Genomic DNA, 24180 nt, shown 5'->3' with positions numbered 1-24180 from the left:
GGTTGCTGCGCCAGTGACACGCTCTGTGCCGCGCACGCACTGCTGTGTGCCGCCTCGGTGAGCCCAAGGAGATGATGACGGGGCAGCAAACCCGCAGGGAGGGCCGTTTTTATAGCACTCTGTGCAAGCGCTGCCTATTGCAGGTCAGCCCAAGTTCTGGGAGTGAAAGGACTGAGGCTCTACAGGAAACAATGCGCTTTTAAAATGATTGTCTGAGTGTCTCTCTCTTGTTTTTCCTCAGTTGAAAGGACTGTTATTCTGCAACCCAGCACCGCCGTCAGTGTCAGAGGCAGGCAGAGGCATTACGTGGGCAGGGCGGGGGGATGAAATTTGCGGGGAACTAAAAGATGCTTTATAACACAGCTTCAACTCTTCATTAATTGTGCTCCAAAACAAGAGGGTTTTTCGTTACCTTTGAAATAAATTTGTTGTAAACAACCATTTTCCAGATAGTGGCTTGTGAGGAGAAAAACCCAATCCGTTTCCCTTCTGCCTCTGCAGAATGACCCAAGTTCCATGGCAAGCAGGTTCATCAGACTGTTCTTTATCCCTTGCTCACAAACCCTGACCAAAGGTGATGGTATTCCTACTTGGATAAGGAAACTCTGACTGTATATTCACTTTCTGTAGAAACACAAAGATGTGACCACCTGCAGCTGCACGGCACCAATTTCAGTGGGTGTTGTTTGCACTTCTTTGGACTGATGTTTTGCCACCCTGCTGGTAAATGAAATCCATCACATAATATTCACTTCTAGCATAATAGTTAATTCATTGATGGTGCTCAGCACCTCCTCTGTGCCCAGAAAGATGCACGTTTCTGTGAGTAGAGAGTGCATCCCACACAGTTCTGTCTAATTCTTGACACATTTCAGTATCATTTGGTGGTAAAAGTCTGTGACAAAGTCTCCCAGACTTGCATTTTAACTTGCTTTTGGGCAGGTATGAGCACAGCAGCTTGGCACCAGCAGTGCCTGGTGCTTTCGGTCTGTCTCACTCCCAGGACCAGATCTCTGTGGAAGATCAGATCATTTATTTTATGCATTTGTGGATTTATTTAGAGGGCTTCTGTGCTTATATAAACAACTACATCAGTAAAAGGGCAGAAGGAAAACAGTGGGATGCACCCAAGGACCAGGTTGAATTGGGATCAGGGACACACACTGTTTTCTTTCTTGTGTGTGTCCTAAAAGACCATTGCAGGAGATGTTTGGAGAGCTGTGCCTCTGTGCTTTCAGCCATGGGTGATGCTCCAGCCATGGCATCACTTGATGCTTGGACTGCAGAATCTGGGGGTGTTTGTCCCTTTAACAAAAATGTTATTGAGTTTTTATTCTGTGATGTCAGTTCAGGCCCCTCAGTAGCTGATTATACTAATCAGAGGTGATTATTGCCTATGCCCACTTAGTCCACATTTAAATGAGGCAGCCTAAATTTGTCTTCGGTACAGCTTCCAGAAGATACAAACCCTGAATCAAAGCAAATTAATGCATAGCTGTGTTATCCTATAGGGTCCCACTAAGAGACAGCTGGAGGAGCTTCAGAGTCTGGATGCTCACAGAACGATAAGGAGAGAAGGGGGTGGCCCTGCTCTTGCTTTTGCAAGGCTTTTTCCCCACTTCTTTGAGGCAGGCAGAATAGCAGAGCATGAGGATTCTTATTTACAACAGACAGTAACAGTTTTTCCTTTATAAAAATAGTAATAATTGTTTAAAGTATGAGCAGCTTCATTAAAATATTCTTCTTTTCCTGACCTGGTCTCTGACTTTGGCGTCTCTCAGGTTTCCAAATGAATACAAACATATTCTACATGGTTACAGAGGAGCTGGATATCACTTTTGCTTCCACAAGATCCACCTAAAACTGTACTGTGCAAAAGAAGGTGCTGGATGAGGAAAACGAAGATGGTTGGTCCTCTAAAGCTTAGGTGGCAATCTGTCCTCAGTGGTGATTAAGTTTGTGTTCCCAGTCCTTTTGAGAGGTCACATAAAGCTTCAAAGCAGCACTCAGGTACCAGGTTGGACACCAAAGGGGAATCCCATTCACATTAGAATAAATGTGGTTGTGTTGTTTTGTTTTTTTCTCTGCCTTTAATGGAGTTTCCATTCCCTTTTCGGAGCTTAAATGAGAGTGGGATTTTACCCATCTTCTCATATGACTGCAGTGCAAACCTGAGTTTTAATTTCAGTCTTTTTGAAGGGGGAGAAAAATGAAGGCAAAGCCACGTAGGCCCCAAGAACAGATGCATCTGCCGAGGGAGAAGCACGCTAATACTTGCAGGGTGCTGCCCAGAGCACAGGGCTGCACATCGACAGGCTCTGAGGCAGTATATCTTGTATATTACAAGTAAATGTGACTAAAATATCCCAGAAACTTCAGCTATGTTCTTTAAATTCAACCCACTAATTATTTAACCATCTCCCAACTTTGACTGTGTTAAATAACTAATACCATCATTCAGAGCCAAGAACTTAATCTGCGGAAAATTCTATCCTTGGAGAAGATCAAAGTGACTTCAGCAATGTTAGGCACACACCTACAGCACTTGATCCTGGAAAAAAATGAAGTGTGCGTTCAGATCAGCCTATTCCTTCATGTAGGTCCCCGTGCATTAACCTAAGTTCCAGAGCCGGGATCAAGGACCCGTAGAGATCTTGGAAAGCAGAGATCTGAAAATGATCTGAAAACACAAGGGTGCAATAGCTCTGTTTCTCAGGCACAGCTCAAACGAATAAAGGACAGCTAAAGAAGGAGCTTAAATTCTTTGCATGGCACAGTATTGAGGTACCAGCATTGTGCAGCAGTGCCAGCACGATACACTCCATGTCGTGCCAGTCCTGCAGTACGGCACCTGAGCCACATCCCAGGGCCTGTGGATCCAGGCAAGGGTGCTGTTTCTGCTTTGTTTCCTCTGTTCCCCTCTATCCTTTTGGTGTGGCTTCCAAGCCTCCCTGTGGCTGCTGCATAAAAAAAACAGAGCATCACGTTGAAATTACAGGCATGCTTTGCAGTGTGACAGGGTTGGGTGCTGGTTTGGGTCTTGGCACTGTGTAAAGGTTCCCCAGAGTGCTGGGCACATACCACAGGGGCAGGCTGTAAACACATACGTGTAAACACATATTTTCTTTGCTGTTCTTATTTTATGACCAAACTCAGTCACCCTTTGGCTTTACAGCTGCTGACACGTCCTTGCAATGCAGCGCTGTCAATAAGGGTTTGGCACCCATTGCAGAGAACAACTACAGCTGCCCACCACTGTGGCATGCTGAGCAGTGCATGGGTTCTGTTGCGCCAGCATCTGCCTCTCCGCTCCTGTTTAACTTCTGAAGCGCATTCTTTGCAATGAAGTAATTAAAGCCATCCACATGGAAACTCCTTCAGCTTTGCCACAAGGGAGAGCAGCCCCACGCTCGCTCAGCCTGCTCCCCACTGTGGCTCTACCTGCCAGGAGTCTGGGTTCGAACACTTCAACTACAGCACGACCTCTGGTCAGACCATCACATTACTGTGCTTAATGCATGCCATGACATCCCACAGAGGTACCCATTCCCTTGCCCTCATCAGTAACAGCAGGCACTCCTCAGGGTTATCACTATAACATCACTTCCCTTTCTGTGGTGGCATTAGGTTTCCCTGCAGCAAAGTCCATCTTCCAGAACCTCCTTTGTGCTCCGTTCTGCCCCCACAGCTGTGCCATGGGGATGGGGCAATGCAGAGCGGGAGCATCAAGTATCGCCGTGGGCAACACCGCAGGCAGCAGTGCTCAGGTCTGCAGCACCGCAACCACGCAGCTGAAAGCAATAAAGCCGACTTGTTGGTGTGAATGTGCTGCCTTGGAAGGGACTTAACAGGATGTAGGTGCCCGCAGCGAGTGAGGTGTAGCTCAGGGACCCTAATGATGCCTTCAGCCTTCGTGCCAACGCTTCAGGTGCTTCCAGAGCAAAGAGAAGCGGCATTGAGGTCCCGTCCATTAGCGTTACCCAAAGGAACGAGAGAGAAGCGGCCGCAGCGCCCCGGTAAGAGAGAGAAAAGCCCGCTGCCGTCGGCACGGGATGCTGCGGGAGCGGGCGGGGTCCGCGAGCTGCCCCTGGCCCTGGGAGGAAGGGAGAGATTCACGGCGAAGAAAGGGAAGGAAAAAAGGAGTCCTATGAGGAAGGAAGCGGCAAATGTTAAATCAGTGACTCATGGTGCGGAATGAGTAATCACGTCAAAGAGCAGCTTGTTTGGGGCACGGACTCGGTGCCGAAAGCCGGCTGGAGAAGGAGGAGCGCTGCCGTGCCCGGCGGGGCTCGGCGGCCGGAGCGCTCCGGTGCGTTCCCCGTGGGTCCCGCGGGCTGTGCGTGCCGGGCAGCGGCCACGCCGCACCTCGGCCCCACGGGGCGGCACTGACCCACTTTCCGCCGACCCCACGCGGGCCGCGCTCCTCCTGCGCGTTACCCCGTCCCGTCCCATCCCGTGAGTGCGGGGCGGGGCCGCGTTCCGCGGGTGGCGGCGCGGGCGGCCGCCGGTGGCAGCGGGGCGGGAGGAGGAGCGCGCCTGTGCAGTGCCGGGAGGCCGGGCTCTGCCCGCCGCCGCGTTACACAACCGGCCGCCGACACCGGCCTCTCCCCCGAGTCCCGCCGCAGCGCGCCCGCAGCTCGCATCGCCCGCCCCATGCCGTGCGTCCCGCGGGCTGCGGCGCCCCGGGCCGGGCGGTGACCCCCGGAGCAGCGGGGGCAGCGCACCGGGACCGGGCATGGCACTGAGAGCGACTCCGGAACGAGCATCCTCCTCCCGGACGGTACGTACCGTGCGGGACCGCCGGGGGTCACGGGGGCGGAGGGTCCCCGTCCCGCTGCGGGGGAGCCCCGCTTAGCACTGCCATCGTCCGACACCCGGCGAAGTTTCGGGAATATGGGAGATTTCCAGCGGCAACTTTAAGCCGAAGTCGTGTCGCGTTCCCAAAAAGCGGAGCGGGGCGTTGGGCACAGGCAGCTGCGGGGAGCCGGTGGGGATGCGGGCTGCGCCGAACTGCTGGTGGGAGCCTGTGCGCTGCGGGCTGCCCTGGGCTCCATCGGAGTTTCCTCGTTCTGCCGCCGATTTCGGTCAGTTTGGGAACGCGTTTTTCGGAATCTACGGTGGAGATCGGCTTCGAACTGAATGTCGCGCCTGATTGTAGAACGTTAAAAGCCAGGCTGAAAAGTTACTGTTCTCACGGGGCTGTGGGAGCACTCGGTTGTACGAAGTGTTTCCGTGAGAAGCAGAAATTCGGGGAGATTTGAGAGCTCCTCGTGTGGTTCGCCCAGGAATTGGGTTTGCGCGTGGTAACTCCACAGGCGGCCGGCTCTGGACTGGGAGCGGAGCGGAGCGGAGCCGGTCCCTCCCGCTGAGGGTGCGCGATGTTGAACCGCCGGCCGGCACCGAGCTGTCCGTCGGGTGCCTCTCTGTATGGCCGGGACGAGGATGCAGCGGGCGCGGTGAGAGCCGCTCAGGTGCCTGCGGGCGGCCGGGGCAGAGCGGTGCGGTGCGGGGCTGCCCCGTGTGCGGGCACTGCCGGAGCTCATGGCGTGCGGTGTTCGGTGTGCGAGGAGTCGCTTTGTTTTTAGCAGAATGACGGCTCCCCTTTGTCCTTAATTTGCTGGATCGCTGCTCAGCCATCCTCACCGTATGGATACGGGAACTTGCCTTAAAGGAGCGGCGTTTGTGGCTTGCGCGGTCTGCATAGGTCGTTCCTATGATTGCTGTTTGAGCAGAGCTGCTTCGCGAGGATGCGGTGTGAACATCTTGCTCTCAATATAGTGCAACACCGCGTACCGTTCTGTGGGAGAATCTGTTTAAGTCTTATAAACTTCCTGGGCTGCAGCTTCTTGCTATAGTTATCCTCTGGACCAAAAGAAGATACATTAATGTTTCTGGTTTTCTGGAAAATACATTCCAAAGCCAAGAAGAGGCTTCTCCTGTCATGCACTGATCAGAGCAGATCAGCATGTTGGTGATGTGGTGCAGAGCATCCTGAGCACTGAGAGCATGGCAAGGCTCTGGGGCTGCCCAACAGCTGGCCCATGGCACAGAGGGGAGGCTCCTGGTGAAGCCAGATGGGGAGGCTGGTATGAGTGGAAGGCATCAGTACCTCTTGGGCTGACCATGTGTTCACTGCTGAGTCTTGAAAGCTTTTCTGGATGGTGTTCTAGGAAAAAGTAAATGTCTGTAAGAGTGGTTATCTCTGTCCCTTCGTTCCATTCGTTCAGAGCAGTGGGTCAGAATTACTTGATCTAGAGAAAAAGTAGAATTGGTTTGAATGTTTTTTGCTATTCTACGTGGCATTTGGCACAAAGTCCTGCAATGGTTCCTGTTTCTTCACCGCTCCGTTTATGTCTCAAATTATTTTACTTGTTTAAGATACGTTGAGTACTCAAAACTGGCTCAAGGTTAGACATTAAAAGGAGCAAGTGGGTAGGTCTTAATTAAGTCACATCGAGTTGGAAGCAACATTAGATTTCAGAGATACTGGTGTCAAATCCAACTTCTGCTCATCAGTAATATCAGAAAATGGTGCCATGGCTTTGCAGTTCGGAAGCAGGGCTTCTCTATGCACACAAGTTACATTGTTTTGGCCTGAATTATGCAACTGCCCAAGAATGATACAAAGGGTTTAATGCTGACATAATTTGCTCCTTCTGAACTGGAGGAATGAGCTGTGTGCCTGTACCAGAATGCTGAATCCAGGCTCGTGTTGGGGTAGTTATGGACTCTAGGGGAATAACATCTTTAACTCGAGTTGTAGAATGAAAGTCATGTGGAACAGTGCTGTTGGTGTTAGCAAAGTGATCCAACTTTGTTTCCCTTACACACCTCCTGTTTCCTTGTTTCTCTGCTGTTTATGGTTGTGTGTAGCCCGCGGTCTTGTGCTGAGCCAGCCACCAAAGCTTTGTCAGCAAGGCCCCCTGAGCCCTGCATTGAGCCCCAGGTGGTGGCAAAGCCCTGTTCCAGCTGTGTCTGCAGCAAGCCCTGCCACCTCGAGACCATCGGGTTTGGTCAGAACACAGGGGCATGTGCACTTAATGAGAGAACTCAACCTACTTCATGTTCCATTATTGGCTTTGGCCTTGCCTACACAGAGAGATTACACCAGTTAACCTTAAGTCCATTTTTAAAGTGATTTGATTAACCTGATGTGACCTCATGCATGGGCGTTCTTATTTTGGTGCAAATGAACTTATTTTGCTTTAACCAAAACCTGTCTTTTGTCAGCTTAGGCAGAACTGAAATAAACCATCCCCAAACTGAAAGGAGAACTCGTGTCTGTATATAATGACACAACCTGTGCATGAAAGCAGGGCCTTCTGTAGGATCTGGAGCAGAGCGTGGTGTTCAACAAATCTGTAGGAGACCAGCAGCTATTCATAGCAGAGTTAAAACACAAAACAAAACAAAAACAACAACAACAGAACCCACAAGTCAAACCAAACCAAGAAAAACTGAAACGACTTGGTGGGACAAAAGGAGGAGTCCTAGCGATCTTGGTTCTGGAAAGCCAAAAGCAGTGCACCAGGCTTGCAGAGAGGCTGTCCTGGGGCTCCTCAGCTGCAGAGAGGGGAAGTGTTTGCATTCTGTACACGCAGTCCCAACTCAGCTGGAAAATAGAAAAGTGGTGCAGGGAACTCTAGGCGTGCTGGCTTGAGTGCAATAGTACATGGTGTCTCATGACATATTTTGTAGGAAAGAATAATTAGACGTGGAAATAATGAGGAAGGAGAATGAATTGCAGCGAGATTTTATCAAAGATGGATTGTGGCAGACTAATCTAACATCTTTTTTATATAACAGATTTCTTAGGTGGGGTAATGCAGGAATGTGATTTATGTAGAGCCAAGCACTTGATACCATGCCCCACAGGACACGGTTGCTTAAAATGGAAGTGGTGGCTCAGTGGAAGAGCTGAATGGTAGAGATGGCCAAGCAGATGGAATGGCAGCTATATCCAAATAAAGCTGTATGAATGGAGAGTGGCGCTCACAGAGCATGGGGGCAATGGGTGAGTGAGTGTGCAGTGCTGCTTCACATGCAGCATGGGGGGGTGCGGGGAGCTCTTGAAGGTGGGGTCCATATGGAACAGCAGCCATCTGTCATATGAAAGGAATTTAGATGACTGTTGATTGGAGTGATAGAAATGACATAACATTTAATAGCGCTGGGTGCAAAGCCGTGTCGAGTTTAGCACCTATAGACCAACAAGAGTTTCCAGTGTGAAGCAGAGCTCACTGTGACGTGAACAGGAGGGAGGGACACGTGGCACCAACTGACCTTGAGCAGGCAGTGGGACGCCTCTGTTGGGGACACTAGTGTAATTCGTGGGCATCTGAGGAGAGTAAAGGGCTTTTTGCTGCCGGTGGAGTAGCCCAATGGGATCTTGCGTAGCTCTGGAGAGCCAGGGCAAGAAAATGTTAAATTAGAACAGCAGGAGGGCTAGAGATGTGGTCACACAAACGAGCTCTCTATTGTATGACGTGAGAGTAAACAGCTTAATTTGTTTAGCTCTGGCCAATTGAACAAATGAGGGCATGGTTTACTGTGAGTCTTTTTACGCACAGCTGAGAGTCAATAGCAAGGAGGAGGAAAACCTGTGTAAGTCAAATGTTAGCAACCACACAAGATTAAATTGTGTAAGTTGGTCGTGAATAAATTTGAATGGGAAATTAGAAGAAAGCTTCCAACCACGTAAGGGCTGAAGTTGTGTAATGGTCTTTCAATTAGGGTGGTTTTGAGATAGATCTTGATAATCTTATGAAGGAGATTACACAGTTAAACTGGAGAGAGAATTCCTGGAGATAGGAAGTTAAGTTTGCAGAATTAGTCCTTTGGTCTCCGCTGTATTTATAATTTTAATGTAAGGTTACAAGGAGAATGGACCTGGTTTTGTTAGTAGTGCTACATTGACGGTGGCTTCTGCTTTGTCCGTGGGAGGTGGGGTGAACTGTAACTTTGTTTTGTTTTAGGAAAGTTGATGTATAATAATCTGCATTTTATTTCATTTTCATATTACGAGAGAAAGAGGAGGAAAGGGAAGAATAAAAGATACAAAGCAAGCAGGAAAGCACGAAGGAAAACAGCTTGACTTAGCCTGGAGCAGAGATCCCGTACCTGATAAGCTGCCTGTTAAGAGAAATTGAAATATGGAAAAATGACAGTGCAGATGAGGATAACAGTGAGATTGCAGATGAGGAAGTGTGCTAACCCAACTGCGCGGAGCTGCTGAAATGCGTTGGGTCATCTGACTGTGCTTTGTATTCTTAGCAAACACGATTGTATAATTGATTAATTTGCCGACATTGCCGTAGCGCAGCGCTATGGTAACTGAGAGGCTCCCCAAACATTTGCTGTGCTTTAGCCCAGCAGCAGCTCAGTGCCACACAACCGTGCATGCCCTCTCCCCAGGTGGGATGGGCAGAGAATCAGGAAGGTAAAGGTGTGAGAGCTTGTGGGCTGAGGTAAAGACAGTTCCCTAGGTGAAGCAAAGTCATGCATGCAGGAAAGCAAGACCTATCATGCATAATGGTTTCTTGGGAAGACTAACACCACTGCTATGGACGTTCCCCCTTCCTCCCTCCTTTCTCCAGCATGATGCTGTATGGTACAGGACACCCTTTTGGCTGTTCTAGGTCAGCCATTCTGGTTCTGTTCCCTCCCAGCCCCTTGCTGGCAGGGCAGCTCGCAGAGCTGGGTGTCCTTGGCTCTGTGTAAGCACTGCTCTGCAACAACTGAAACATCAGTGTGTTATCACCACTATTTTCATCAAAAATCCAAAACACTGCATCATACAAGCCTCTGTGAAGAACATTAACTCTGTTTTAGCCAAAACCATGACAATGCTGTCCCAGAGAGCACTGCGAAATGCACCTGTCCTTGGGAAGGAGGCAGGGAAGACCTGGGCTGGCATGTACTGATGGGATGCTCAGAGGCCATGCTTTGTTGGGTGCCAGGTATAGGTTGATTAGTTGATTGACTGGTACCTAAATGCAAAGATATTTGTAGGTGTATTTACTCTTGTTTACAAACTGCCCAAACCTAAGCAAGATTTTCAAGTGTGTAGCAATGGCAGGAATCATATCCATAAAAATGCTAATCTCCTCTCTTGCCTCATCCATTCAACCCACAAACACACATACACACATGCGTAAAAGAAATTAGTAAGGTCTGTTTGTTCTCTTCTGGGCTCAGCCTACTTTAATCTGACTTCATCTCACAGCTCAGCATGGCACGTTGCTTCAGGACTGTGAAGTTTTGACCGTAGGCACCATGCTGGGTAAACCATTTTTTGGAGGAATAAATAAGCAATAGATGAGCTGATAACAGCTCCCTTGCCATTAATTGGTTTGCATACACATGGCAGCACTCTGAGAAGGCTTTTAAGCAAAGGCAGAGGCTGTATGTGAAAGGGCTGAGCTGTCTGGCCCCATGGAGGCCAAGGCTGAGCTCGCATTTCTGTGTGCTCAGTAAGTGCCAATCCCACAGTACGTCTTTATGGACTGAGGAGGATGCTGTGTGTTTGGCCTAGTGTTGGCTTGTTGCAGCAACCAGCAATTAGAGAGGCAGTAATAGTTGGGGAGGTGACAGCCACGCTGAGGAAGTTTGGCTGTAAACCTGTTTGTCCCGTCTCCAAGCACAACGTGTGCATCCATGATTTACAGTAAATTAGAAATACTCTGATCAAACTGTTTCTAATCACGTTTTATTAAGTGGTGCATTAAGTAATTGCTTGCGTTAAGTGAGTCAAGTGTGACAAAAAGACAGGCCTTTGGTCAGTCCCCCTAATGCTGAGTATGTCAAAGATGATGATTTGCTTTTCACTCAGTAATGGGAATGGCTTCATTCGGGGCAGGCCTCCAATGGAAGGGACACAGTAGGAAGTTTTAACAAAACAAATGCTTTGTGCTAATCTTAACACCTACGTTTTCTATTTAATCTCGCTTATTGCAGGGAGCTGGGCCTCAACATTTACTGGAGACAGTGAGTCAACGCAGAAAAAAATGAGCTACTTTATTTTCTTTCTATGAGAAGCTCTGGGGTTGGCTTCCTGCATGGCAGCAGTGATACAGAGTTGTGTAGTGCAGGAGGGGATATGTGCTGGCCCTTAGGGCCAGTCCTGCTGAGGGGTTCCTCATCTCTTGGGACTTGGTTCTTCTGCTCTTTGTGTCTCACTGGGGATGGAGCAGCTAGTAGAGCAGTTAAGATCTCGAGTCTTTGGCTGATTTGATGGTTGATAGGAGGCTGTTGTGATTAGAGGAGAATCTCTGTTTTCTCTCAAGGGATGGAAAAGTACTAACTGAAACGAGGACAACAACTTCTATGTTTTTGTTTCTATTTTTCTTTTTGAAGAAAAACATATAAATGTTAATAAGTGATCCGGCTGGAATAGCATCTTTCTTAAAGTCATTGTTAATGACTTGTGTGAACGATGTGAATTTGATTGCACAGTGAGTAAAATGTTATAAATATAAATCATCTTATTTCAAAAGCTGCTGTACCGAGAGACTAGTCTGGGATTTTCCAATATAGTCCAGTTTGTGTTGTTCAAATGAGAAGATATATCACTGAATAAATTGGATGATCAGCTGCTTGACGTAGAAGGCACAGTGCTTATTTGTGGTGTGTTGAAGTCTTAGGAGAGATAAAATGTCAGTTTAATCTTCTTTAGATTGTGTTTGAAATGTACTTTTTATGAGGCATTTCTAACTGTTCCAGAGTTTACTGCTCAGACAGATACGTAGACTTTGTTTCTGTTTGACCTATAGCTCCTCAAGGTCCTTTGCAAGCAAATGCAGGCAAATTTCCTTCCATTATTTTTATTTGCTTCCTTGACCATGAAATAAAACTCGTAGCAACTATTGGTGTTGCTGAATGTTTTCTTCTGACCTGGCTGCTATCATGAGACCTGACTGCTAGCACAACCAATGTGCAGTACCAGTGAGAGCAGTAATACCAATCTCGTTTTGTCGTTGGCATCTTTGGCATAGCACTGAGGAGCTCTGCAGTTGATTTGAGAAGCTCTTTGCAGTAATGAAGAGCATGGAGTTTAGAGGCACTCGAATAAATACTTTCTTTTTCTTCATTTTTTAAGTCTTTGAGATAGACTTACTGCGGAAAAGAGGATAGCTAGATTAATTAAATCAAAATAACCAAGCACTAGTTTTCTTCCTATGTTTCTAACAGCGTCACAGCTTTGAGAGTCTGCTCGTAGAACAGCAGAAGTGTGGCATTTAATTTGGTGCCTTTTCTGACACAAATGTCATGTTTTATTAAGGAATCATTAGAGTCAACTTTACTCGCAGCTGATTTTCCTCCTATCCTTGCAACACTTGCAGTATCTTTAATCAGAAGAGAGCCCTGGTAAGGAAATGTTGCTGGAAGGAGGACATGCAATGAGTCTGGCAGAGCAGGATTGCTCTTCTGCATAGAGGAAGCAAACAGGTGTGAGATATTAAAAACTTATGACAGGTAAAGGGAGATAATTCCCAAGATAATTTGACACCAAGCTCTGCTCCAGCATCTATCTCCTGACAGGCTTCCCAAGCCCTAGGTCATAAGGTTAGGGAGAACTGTGGGCTGGTGGTGTCATCCTCACCTGGTGCTGCAGGCCTTCCCCACCGCAGCCCGTGCCACCAACGTCAGATAGCCTGTCATCACCCTTCCATTAAGGATGACTGTTTCTAAGACATTAGCATTCATGTCAGGACTAGAAATGGATCAGCACAGGCTGAAATCATTGTCAGGAACAGATGTGAGATACCTAATCAGTTATTTCCCAAGGAAAATGAATTTGATTGCGTGAATAGTTGTAAATATTTAATTCAGCAGTTCAGCTACTACAGCAGTGGTAAACAAGCTTCTGCCACTGACGAGAAGCATTTTGTGGTGCTGCACTTGATTTCTCATTCATTTACACGTCAGTGTTGAAGGAAGCAGCCTGGGTCCTTGAGTCACCGTGGCAGCCCAGCTGTATGCAGGGCCTGCATGTTTTGCCACTAGGGCACGATCATGGCTCAGGTTTTGATGTTGGCATGAAAGTGACCATCTGAGCACCCAAATATCACTCTGGGCCCAGCCCCATGCTGGCTCTGGTGCTGAGCCGTGGCAGGGAGAGTGGCTGCTGTTCCTGGTGGTAATTAAACAGTAATTAGGGACACAGCTTTAATTTCATGAGCAGTTGCCAATTCTCACTTATTGACAACAAAAGTAAATTGAGTTGGAAGGAACATTCATGCTAGGAAGGACGTGATGCTGATTTCTGTGAGCTCGCAGGGAGTTTTACTGTTGACCTTTTGCAGAGGGGCTGTTGAGAGGAGGAGAAGGAAGGCAGGAGATTGTTTTTCTTTCTGCCTAACTGATTGTTTTCCTCGCTTGAGTTTAGTCTAAGCCACTGTGAAGCTGGCTCGTGGTTTGTAGGGGACGTACACGACAGCAGTGCACAAAGAAGGAGGCTGTGAGTACAGATGATATTTGCCTCTCCAACACAGTGTGAAATCCTGAGGAAACTGGGACTGCTATCTAAAGGTCACGGACATTTTTAACTTCTGCAGCTTGCTTCATGCCACTGCGTAAGTCTTTGTCAGGGGTCGTGCTGGCCTTGATGGTGTTACGTAGTCCAACTTTCACAGAAACAAGATCCCCTTTAACCCGTATAGTTTGTGAGCGTATGCATGGCAGCGCCTTTCTTTCCATCAGCTGGTTCTGGTGTTGATCTTCTCAGACAGACTGTTTTTATTGTGTTAAACGCAGTATGGACACTGCTAGTCTATGTGGTTTAGGGTGCTTTGGTCGGGAAAGCCCCGAGTAACATATTTGTGTCTGTCCTCATTCTGGAGGGCACAAGCCAGTCTCACTGCCTTCACCCAGGAGTTATTCAGAGTGGTGTCCAATGAATCTTCCTAGATGAAGGCCTGCATTCTGCAGCACACTTTGCTCTCTGTTGTGGGGAGATGCCATCTGATGCTGCAGCCATTTCAGCTGGCCGGGTCTCTAACCTGAGAGCCAGGGAGTGCCTGTGTCTGAAGGTGTGGATCCACTGTCCTTTGCAGCCCTGCCTGCATAGCCAGGATGCTCTGCAGGAGAGTATTGCCCACTGCTGCTGCCATTAGCTACTGCCTAGAGGAGAGCTACCCTTAGAGAGGTGGACCCACACTTTTAACTTAGCACTTGTGTTAGAGTCCTAATTTGGACTCAGAGTAAGAGGATTCTTAATACTAGGACAATGCAGATATGCAATAGAACATATCTTTAAAAGTTCTGTGTGCTCACACTATTATTGCAGTCAACATAGAGCACTCTGTTGTCCAGACAAAACACACGTGCCTTATTTCATGGTCTCTCATCCTTTTGGGATGTTTCCAGATCTCTATCCCTCTGCCACAGGTGAGGAATCCCTAACAGCCTGCAGGTAATGAGTGTGCCCTCCAGCAGGATCAGAGCCTCTCCTCCTGTAGCATCAGGGCTGGAGCATGGGTCAGACCAAGCCTCTTCAAGGGTCAACAGCAGGAGCGTGTCTGTTTGATCCCTTCCTCTCCCCAGAGTCTCTGTGTTTACTCAAATCTTTTTTGTTTGGATGTTGTCTGGGAGGGAGGCATCTTTTCTGGTCTTACAGAGCTTAAAGAAAAAGGCCTCCAACAGAATCCCTAGAGCAAAGCAGACATTCAGCCGTGCTGAGTCATATTTTGTTATTTTGGCTGATTATCCAGCCAGCCATGCAAAAAAAAACCTGCAAGGGAAAAAATGTGTGTGAATATCTTATCTGTGTGACAGAATGAGGACTTGGGTCTTTGTGCATAATATGTGTAACAATAATGACCCAGTATTAAAGTGCTCCAGTGGCTGTCATACTTGCAGTCTAAAAATGGTAGCAAGTAAAAAGAGAGAGAGAAATGTTGATGTGTATCCTCTCCTTTTGTCTCTCAGAGCAAAAGTTCTGCTTTCTCATTAAGTTTCCAGTGCGCATTTGCAATAGTGCGCAGAATGAGGAATATGATTGTGGTTGGTTGTTTAAATATTCTTCTAATCCCAAAGCTTTCAGAACAAATCACACCTTTTGAGGAGCTAGTTCAGAAGTGACGCGGGCAAGATATCACAGGAGAACATTGGACGTGAAGTTCAATGTGACTCAGTGAAGGGAAAGAGAAGGTGTGTAGGTTGTTCTAAAGAGGGGAGGAAAACCAGCTGTATTATTAGCACTTCCAGTAGCGTACATGGCAGCAGTTCTTCTTGGAAAAAAAAAGCCATGTAGGCTTCAAGAATTCAACTCCATCCTTGGTGTAACCACAATGGAACTACAGTTGGATCAGCAGCTTTGCTGGTACACAAGTCTTCTACTGTTACTGATGAGCATTACTTGGTCCAATATGCATTTACTGTCTGTTTATTATCTGTCTGTCTTCTTCACGGTAAACAAGGAGAAAGTTTGGTAGCCGCAGAAGATACTTTGCATCATGCAGTCCAACTGGGGCCATTGTTAGCTATTCTCTGCTCAAAAGAGCTGCTCCTAAAGCTGGCTGAAGCACAAACCTGTGTCTGGGGTCTTTGGGACCCCATTGTAACCGCATTATGTATTTGTGTGCAGAAAGCAACACATGGATGGAAAATTACCACCTCAAGACAACTGCAAGGTGTTTTGGGAACTCTTAGTAATGAGATGCATTTTCTCACAATAATGCTCATGTCCAGTGCTTAATCATACACTTGAAACATTTGGGCTCAGACCTTACGAAAAGTGTTTACTTACTCGGCTTCAAGTCACAGGCCAAGAAATAACTTGATCGGATTAGTCGGAGTTGAATAGGAACGGCAGCAAATAGAATCAAATGAGTGTGAACGGTGCCGCTGTACTCTGCATTAGAAGAATATCTGCCAGCTGCCGTTGCAGAGCATAATCCTGCAAGATGCTGACGCCTCCGGTTCCTGTTCCCCGAGGGAGCAGGCGGGGCTGCTCTGGCGTGCAGTTTCCATCACTCACCTGAGTGAGTTTTATTCCTCTGAACTCCTTCTTTTCCCTCTTACATAAAAGTTGGTTCTTTTGTACCTCCTCTTTTCGGTAAGGCTCTCGGCGCTTGCAGGGACGGAGTGCGTGGCTGGTTATTCTCAGCCGCAAGATTACAGCAATGGCAGCAGCAAGGTCAGTGGGGCATGAACACACAGCTCAGCTGGAGAGCAGATGTGAGCAGATCATTTAAGGGAAGCAGCTGAAATTCTCAGAGCCAAATGAGGATAAGATGAAATTTTGAAATGTAAGCGCTTTGTTTAAATTCCTTTTTACTTATGCACGTTGTACCTGGAACACTGCAGAACTGAACACACTGAGAGGGGAAAGAAGTTTCTTACGCTTGAACTTGGATGCGTGAAGGCAAAGATATAAAATGAGGTCAGTTAGCTCAGCCGCAGCGAATCCTTTGATATTCATTTAATGGATAAGTAGATAAAACTCTAAGCAAGCTTGCATGCGAGACTTTGAATTTAAACTACTAAAGCTCTTTATAATTTTCTCGCAGATTCCTCACGTAGGGCCGTACCACTGCTCAGATAACTAGTGCTGTGCCACTGGCGGAGCGCTGCATGGCCCCAGGGCTCCTCTCTCCTTCCATCTGCCCAGAGTGCAGCAGAGAGGTGGGCTGGCGCTGGGAAATGCCATCATCTTGGCTGTGCTTGGGTTGGAGATTTGGGCTGAAGTCGATAAGTTTGGATCAGCAGCTGAATTCTCCCCTTCTGCAGGGAGGCTTTCAATCTAGTTTAGACCTATCATCTCTAATCCTTTTGTCATAATATTTCCTTTTCTTTTGTTGTTTTTTTTGTTTTTGAATAGCTTCCTTATGTATTGAGTTCCAGAAATTCCAGGCTGGTGATACACATGAAAAACAGATTGCAACAGAGAGCAGATTAAATTACTCAGGTCTAGGATTACTGAGGCAGAACTATTTCTTTTTTCTTCGTGTTGTTTTAAAAAGGAAGGAGAATCTCTTTTTCATTTCTTGTTGTTTAACTGGGAGGAGTTTGTGCTCTGTGAGCTCTCCTTCCATCACTGCTCGCTCAGCAGCCACCTGAGGAAAAAATAATGAACTGTTGTGTTGGCTTTTTTTTCCCTTTCTTCATTTGAAAATCAGTTCTTATTAGTGCAGCATATTTAAGGGAGTTCTAAGACTGCAGCCTGATGCTGCAGGAAGCTTTTTTTAGGAGGGAAGGTTTGACCGAGTGCCAGTAGACAGGGCTAATCGTCGGGACATCTGGATTCACTTCTTAACTCTGCTGCCTGACCTTGGTCAATGATTTAGGTCAAGCTTTTCCAAAATGTGCCTTGTTTATAGGTACTTGTCCTGGGTTTCAGCATTGCTGAAAATTAGGCTGTAACTGTGTTTACCGTTTTAAATCCAGCTTCTCAAAACTGGTGCGTTCTTAAAAAGAGACAGAAGTGAAATGTGTGCCCTTGTTTCCTTGCTTGTACAGCAGTGATAACTGTGTTTATAGACTGCGCTGTAAAAGCAGTCTGTGCAGGTAGGTCGTGGAGTCACTGTTTAAGAAATGTTTAGATGTGATACTGAGGGAAGTGGTTTAGTGAGAAATATCTGTGATAGGTGGATGGTTGAACTGGATGGTCTTAGAGGTCTGTCATGGTTTTGTTGGTTGGAACCATCAAGGACACACTCCTGTCCCTTAGGAGTCCTGTCCTGTCCCTGCATTTACTCTGCAAGGCAAGCAGCCTTCAGGCCTCACTGTTACTTTTTCATCATGAGTTCAACATCCAGCACAAGTGAAGACAATGCCCACGTGCTCTCATCCCCTCACCCGTACCATCCACCATCACTTGAAATGCATTTTGCATATATGCCTGAGAACTACAAAGGAACTGAAAACAAAGGCATGTGTTGAGCGGAAAAAGAGAACAACTAAGTACATGAATGGTTCTTGTGTCATTTGGCAAACTGGTGGTTGCTGAGAGTTGGCCTCTTTCTGACAGAAATATAGGGGAAGGTATTTAGTTTGATCAGGATTTTCTTTACTGCGCAATGATTACATTTACTCTGCATGCAGGGAGAGCACAAAGCCTAAGAAGAGATAGTTCAATGACATACAAACTTTATGTTATCTTGGTATGAGTTTCAACCACAGTAAAGAAAACAGTTAACATAGAATGGTTTGTGTTGGAAGGTACCTTTTAAGATCATCTGGTTCCACCCCCCCTCCTATAGGTCCCTGTAGATACCTCCCACCAGACCAGATTGCCCAAAGCCCCGTTCAGCCTGGAAATCTGAGTGATGTTTAAGAGTAACACATCCAAAAGGACAGCTTTGGCATGTTGGTTCTAGTACCTACGCAGCTGCCAAAACAGACACCAAACCCAAGAATCACCTTTTGTGATCTGCAAGAGATGTGAATAATGATGGAAGCACCCCCATATGTCTGTGTGTCTGCACATTCCCACGGGCCATTGCACCATGCGAATCAAACAAAAACAAAACCAGATCGTGAAGGAATTGCGTGTTTTCTGGAAATTTTGGAGAACATTCTGTTCACAGGAGTTCTGGTTGTGAGATTTCAGTCTTACTGCCTCTCTGTCTCCATGTGCCTTTCCTGGAAATGGTCATGTGATAACACGTCGTCTCAGTTTCTGCTGGAGAATTCGTTGTGAACAACTGCTTTTGCACTGTTCCACACCAGGGAGAACTGTCTGTGTGCTACTACTTGAAGATGATTTGGCTCTAAGCGTTCGGATCTGGAAGTACAGCATCTGATTGAGTGAGGTGTGTTAGCCACATATTTATAGGTTAGATGCATGATCATCATTTTCTAGTGCAGCATTTAGATTTCCTGTAGTAACTGCAGATAAACACAGGTACTCATCCAAGACTGCAGAAATGCTATTTGCATACTCATTTTTATCCTTGCTAATGGCAGTGGAATTGTGGTTTTGTGCTGCTAGGGCTAATGGGTATTCCTGCCTTTGTCCGTGTTTTGAGAATTTTAATAGGCTATTAGACAAATTGATAGAATTAATTAAATGCATGCTCTTCTCGTTACAGAAACCCTGGAGACTTTTAAATAATCTTCTCCAGTGTTGTATCTTTAGCCTTCGAGGCTTTGCAAATTGCTGGAACAGAACAAAGTTGGCTGGCTATTTTCTCCAGGATCTGACAAAAATCCTAGAGAACACCATGTTCCAGTAATCATCTCTTCTTTTCAAGTGTCTGTTCATGTTTTTAATCTCTCTTCCCTTTCCCTTTGTCAGAAGGCAGTATATCCTAGTTAAGAAAAAACACAAAACCCAAAAAAATAGAGAAAACCTACAGCAGCGTTGTTCCTCCCTCTGTCTTTCATTTCGCTTCATTTCTGTGCTGAATCACAGTGTTCTGATACAGCCTTCTTTGTGGTATAATTGTTTTCTGTAATCCATTTTCTTTGGGCTCCTCTTAGCTTCTGTCTGAAGCTGTTACTGCTATAATGAATGTAGTCATAAATCTGTCACAGGTAACGAGCTAAGTGCAGAGCTCGGTGCAGCGGGGAAGGGTATCTGCAGCTCAGGGAGGTAAGTAAGAGCAGAAGCCAACCCCCACCTCATCACAGCTTCCTTCCAGGGAGCTGCAGAGAATAATGAGATCTTCCTTGAGCCTCCTCTGCTCCAGACTGACCCATCCCAGTTCCCCCAGCTGCTCCCCATCAGACTTGTGCTCCAGAGCCCTCACAGCTCCATTGCCCATCCATGGGCATGTTCCAGGGCCTCCATGTCACTATTGCAGTGGGGGGCTCAGCACTGCACACAGCACTCAGTGTTAAGTAAGAGGAAAGGACACAGAGAGGAGGAAAGCAATGGGAATACAAAGATGACGGATAAGGAGCAAGGACGTGGAGAGAAACAACTTTTGAGAAGGATGCAGTTCCCTGAAAGCTGCAGCATGTCCTGGTGTGATGGGTGAGTGGCTGGGCACTGTGAGAGCACAGCATCTCTGTCAAGCACTTGCCTGGTACAGAGCAGCCAGAAACATTCAGAGGCGTTCGCTGGTTTTTCAAATGTCATTTACATTAGCATCCTATAATTGAATCAGTAACACTTTACTGAAAAGGTTAAATTGTGCCTTTTAAAAATTAAATCAGCTGTTTAGCTGTCAGTCTCAGCCATGCCCTCCTGTTGCCTCTGGGAGAATGAAGCATTGGCATATTGGCATATAAATCGTCTTGCTGGAGAATGCATTAAGTCTCTTATTTATGACTACGTTATGGCGTAAAGTGCTGCTTCTTGTAATTGAGGGCTCTCTGCTGAAATTGCTGCGTGTAAAATCTGTGGAAATTATTAATGTGGCACCTTTCCATAATTAAAATACTTCCTATGGTATAGATTTGAAGAATCCCTAACTGCTGTACATCACTCAAGTGCAAAGTTCCAATGAGTGATAACCAACTACCTAAAGTTGGTTCTATAACCAACTTTTTCTGCATAGAGAATATTTTTAATTGATACAGTTTGGAAAAACACTCCAATTAGCTGGGGTAAGGGCTGGTTTGGGGTGACTGATAACAGCTCATAATCATAAAGAAATCAGCATTATCACACCCACCAAGCAATCTCCATCTTGCCATCAGTGGCATAGCCAAACCTTTAACATTAAAGCTACACTGAAGCATTCATATGAGCTGTTGGCTTCAGGGCATAATTCTTACTAATCCTATATACCTTTAAGAGAGGTCCTTAAGGTAACGCGTGTGTTCTGATGTTTTACAGCTACCTGATAGATAAGCATTTTCTTTACTCAAAACGTTGCAGCACCTGAAGTCAAACAGCTCTGCAAAACATCCGCTTCAGAGGATGGATGCAATGATGAATGTGCATTTCTTGGTGGCAATACTGAGCATCACCTGCCATAGTCAGCATAGGAATGGATGCTGGCAGTACTACAGGTGTCCTCTCTTCACCTGTCTGGAGAGTTCAGGAGTCCTTCTCATTGAGCACTGCAGGAGAGGATTTTCAGGAGGCAATAAATAAATTTTGATCCCTCTGGTTAATACAGTTAAGGTCAAAGAGATTCTATCTGGAGCTATTTAAAATACTCTTAGCATGCAGACACGCTGCTGTCAGTAGTGCTAAGTGCCTTACCTTGCTGAGGAGTGTATACAACCCTTATGAAACTATTCTTAAGTATTCTGGTTACTATATTTAGCACTGGCTCATAACAAGACAAAAAGCACTTAGCTAAATGTAGTCCTGAAGTGCTTAATCCGGCTAAGAATATTTTGTCCTTAGGTGTCTCCTGCTGATTCTTTTTACAGCTCACCATCCTGCTGCATCATGCAAAAAGCTTCTCTGTGCATTTGGGCCTGTGACTTCTTTTATGACCATTTATTTTGTCTGAGGAGAGATGCAGGGCAGGCTCATCGCCCCTCTCCCTCATTGACCATGCTCAATGGGATGCAGTAGCTCTGCTGGAGACCAGGGAACTCACTCAGGCTTGGTGACACTAGCTGAATCCTGCCTGGCTCCTGGCAACTTCCAGTTGTCAGACGGCCAATGGATGAGACATCTGAGAGGTTTCTGTGCAAAGCTTTGCACTCAAAACCCAGAATGAATCCTTGTTTGACTCAGTTTTTGCAGTGAGGGTGGTGAGACACTGGAACAGGTTGCACAGAGAAGCTGTGGGTGCCCCCTTCCTGGAAGCATTTGAGGACAGGCTGGATGTGACTGTGAGCAGCTTGGTCTAGAGGGAGGTATCCCTGTCTATAGTAGGGCGGTGGAACTAGATGATCTTAAAGGCCCCTTCCAACCCATTCTATGATTCTGTGTTTAGGCCTGTGTATGAAAAAATGTTTTCTGACAAATGGTAATAAATCTGTGGGTGTAGATCCAAGTAGTTTTTATAAATAAAGCTCATTGTTTTAAAAAGAATATATATATTTTAGCTCCATATATTAGAACTTAGTAAGAGTTAGAACAACTTCAATGTGGGTCATCCTTCTGGAGGAGAAGCAATGATACAATCTTGAAAAAATAGCACTGACCATGAGAAGCATCGGCCAAGATAAGAATTTCAGTTGTAATGTAGGTCAATAGGATAGCAAGCAAGATCATGCGATCCTTTAGAACTGGGATAGAAGCTTGTAATTTGACCAGTATAGGGTTGCCATGAGACAAGGCAGAGTAGGGCTGCTGTACCTGAGCTCATTACCTAGTTGTTGTTCCCAGCTGCAGCTTCACTGAGGATACCAGTCATTGCATAAGGTTTTCCCTGGAAGTTTGCTTGGTCTCAACCGCAGTTTCCTGAATCTCTTATGGCTGAAACACTTGGAATGTTTATGAGTTACTCTCATACTTCTGCTATGTCAGGAGCTTCAGTCCCCTTCTAAGTAACGTCTGCACTGTGCTGGATAAGCCCCTGTCATTCAGTTTTCCTGAGCCGAGTGCTCTGAGCAGACAGACTGACATCATTCCACTGTGCTGCAGTGAGCAGGAGTTTGGCCTGTTGTTCCAAGCTCCCCTTCAAAGCCTTGTCCCTGTACCACTACACAGGCTCCTGGTGGTTAGCAGTGGGTCACACACAATGAGTTCAACCTCTGCACTCTCCAGTGCTTGTCATGTGTATTGTGCAGTAGTTCTACACTGTCTTCCTGGGCTTCCTTCCCTTTGAGGTGCTTTCATGTCTTTGAGAAGGGAGGAAGCTATTGCTTCTCCGTTGGGTTATCAGAAATGTAGGCATGTTTGCTTGGTCACTGTGGCTACAAGTACTGGTGGTGTCAGTACTTGTACTGGTGTCCCAGCACCAGGTCCCAGAGGGCTCATGGTCACACCCGTGCACAAGTCTCATCTGTGCTGTCATCCTTCGGCTTGCAGTGATTGCTGCTCTTTAGCTATGTCTTGTTTGCAATTCTGTTTTAACTGGATTTGCTTTTCCTTCCAGGATTAATTTTTCTCCATCTCTATTTACATGGTGATAAGAAGTGCTAATCCCACTCCGTCAGTCTGGACTGATGAATCTGAGAAGTAGAGCAGGTAATGTTTCGCTTGGCTGTTAGCTTGCAATGACTCAGGCAGAGAGAGCCACTCCCTCCACATGGAGTACCTTTACATTGGGGACTAAAGAAGTCACACACTTTCCTCTGCCCAGGTCTCCTGCAGGGAGGGGATTCCTGGCCTTGGAGCAGAGGAGGGAGGTTGACTTTCTGTTGTGTTTCACAGAATCACAGAACCATAAGGGTGGAAGGAACCTCTGGAGCTCTACATCCAACCCCCCTAAAGCAGTTTGCTACAGCAGTGGCACAGGAACGTGTCCCATTGGGTTTGGGTATCTCCAGAGAAGAAGATCCCCCCGCCTCTCCAGACAGCTGTGTCAGGGTTGTGTCCCCTCATAAGAGTTCTTCCTTATGTTGCAGCTTGTGCACACTGTCGCTTGGCCTGTCAATGGACTTTAGAGCCTGACCCCATCCACTTGTCTCCCACCCTTTAGATACCACGAGCAGCGTCTTTGGCATGTTCTCAAGTTGTGGATGGTTTTATTTTGATTTACCAATCAGAGGCACTGAGAACGAGTCCCCAGTGAAGAGATTGCCCTCACTGTGCTGAATTTGCCATTGTTGCATGGGGCTTGAGAGTGCCACATCCTTCCTGGGAAGTGTCTCCAAATGTTCTCACCTGCTGTGCTGCAGGAACAGTTAGAATACACCACAGTCAGCAGCCTGTGCTTGCAGGCAGGCCCTGGAGAGGCCAGCTCTCATTCCCTTCCATTCCCTGGGTGATGCCAGCTAAGGAATTGTTCTAGCTTGGAATGTCAGCTGTGAGTCCCTACAGTAGGATGCAGCTGGGAGGATGGTGGAGCCAACAGCAGGCAATGGCTGCAGGGCACTTCAGGTGAATCTGTCTCATATTGTCCCTTGGATCATACCTTGCTGTTGCCTAATACTAATCCTGTGGGGGATCAGCACAGCTTCCTCCTTCCTCCTATGCCCTTGCACCAGGATAGAAATCTCAGGTGCTCCTTAAGCACTGCAGTGAACTTCAGCAGCCAGGCTGGCTCCCCCAGGCAGGCCAAACACAGTGCTGCCTGGCCCAGACACCGAGCTGAGGTCAGCTTTCACATTTGGTGGGAGATGCTGTGCAGAAAGCAGGACGCTGGTAGGACTCCCCATCCCTTGTGTTCCCCTGGCTATATCAGGTGCTAGCTGGGCTTGCTTGGGACTGAGGCCATT

The 24180-nt window shown here is 46.9% G+C and overlaps 1 protein-coding gene across 1 annotated transcript in view; it reads left to right on the top strand.

Annotated features, from left to right (window-relative positions):
• The first annotated feature begins 4532 nt into the window (after positions 1 to 4532).
• The window catches only part of PASD1 (PAS domain containing repressor 1), a 40633-nt gene continuing 20985 nt past the window's right edge, over positions 4533 to 24180 (top strand). Inside the window, exons 1-2 of the mRNA XM_015860790.2 lie at positions 4533 to 4780; positions 22896 to 22987. The gene's annotated coding sequence lies outside the window, so the exon portion shown is untranslated. The remainder of the gene's footprint in view (positions 4781 to 22895; positions 22988 to 24180) is intronic.

This window comes from Coturnix japonica, chromosome 4, assembly GCF_001577835.2.
Source record: "Coturnix japonica isolate 7356 chromosome 4, Coturnix japonica 2.1, whole genome shotgun sequence".
Lineage (NCBI taxonomy): Eukaryota > Metazoa > Chordata > Aves > Galliformes > Phasianidae > Coturnix > Coturnix japonica.
This window is presented reverse-complemented; position numbering and strand designations above follow the sequence as displayed.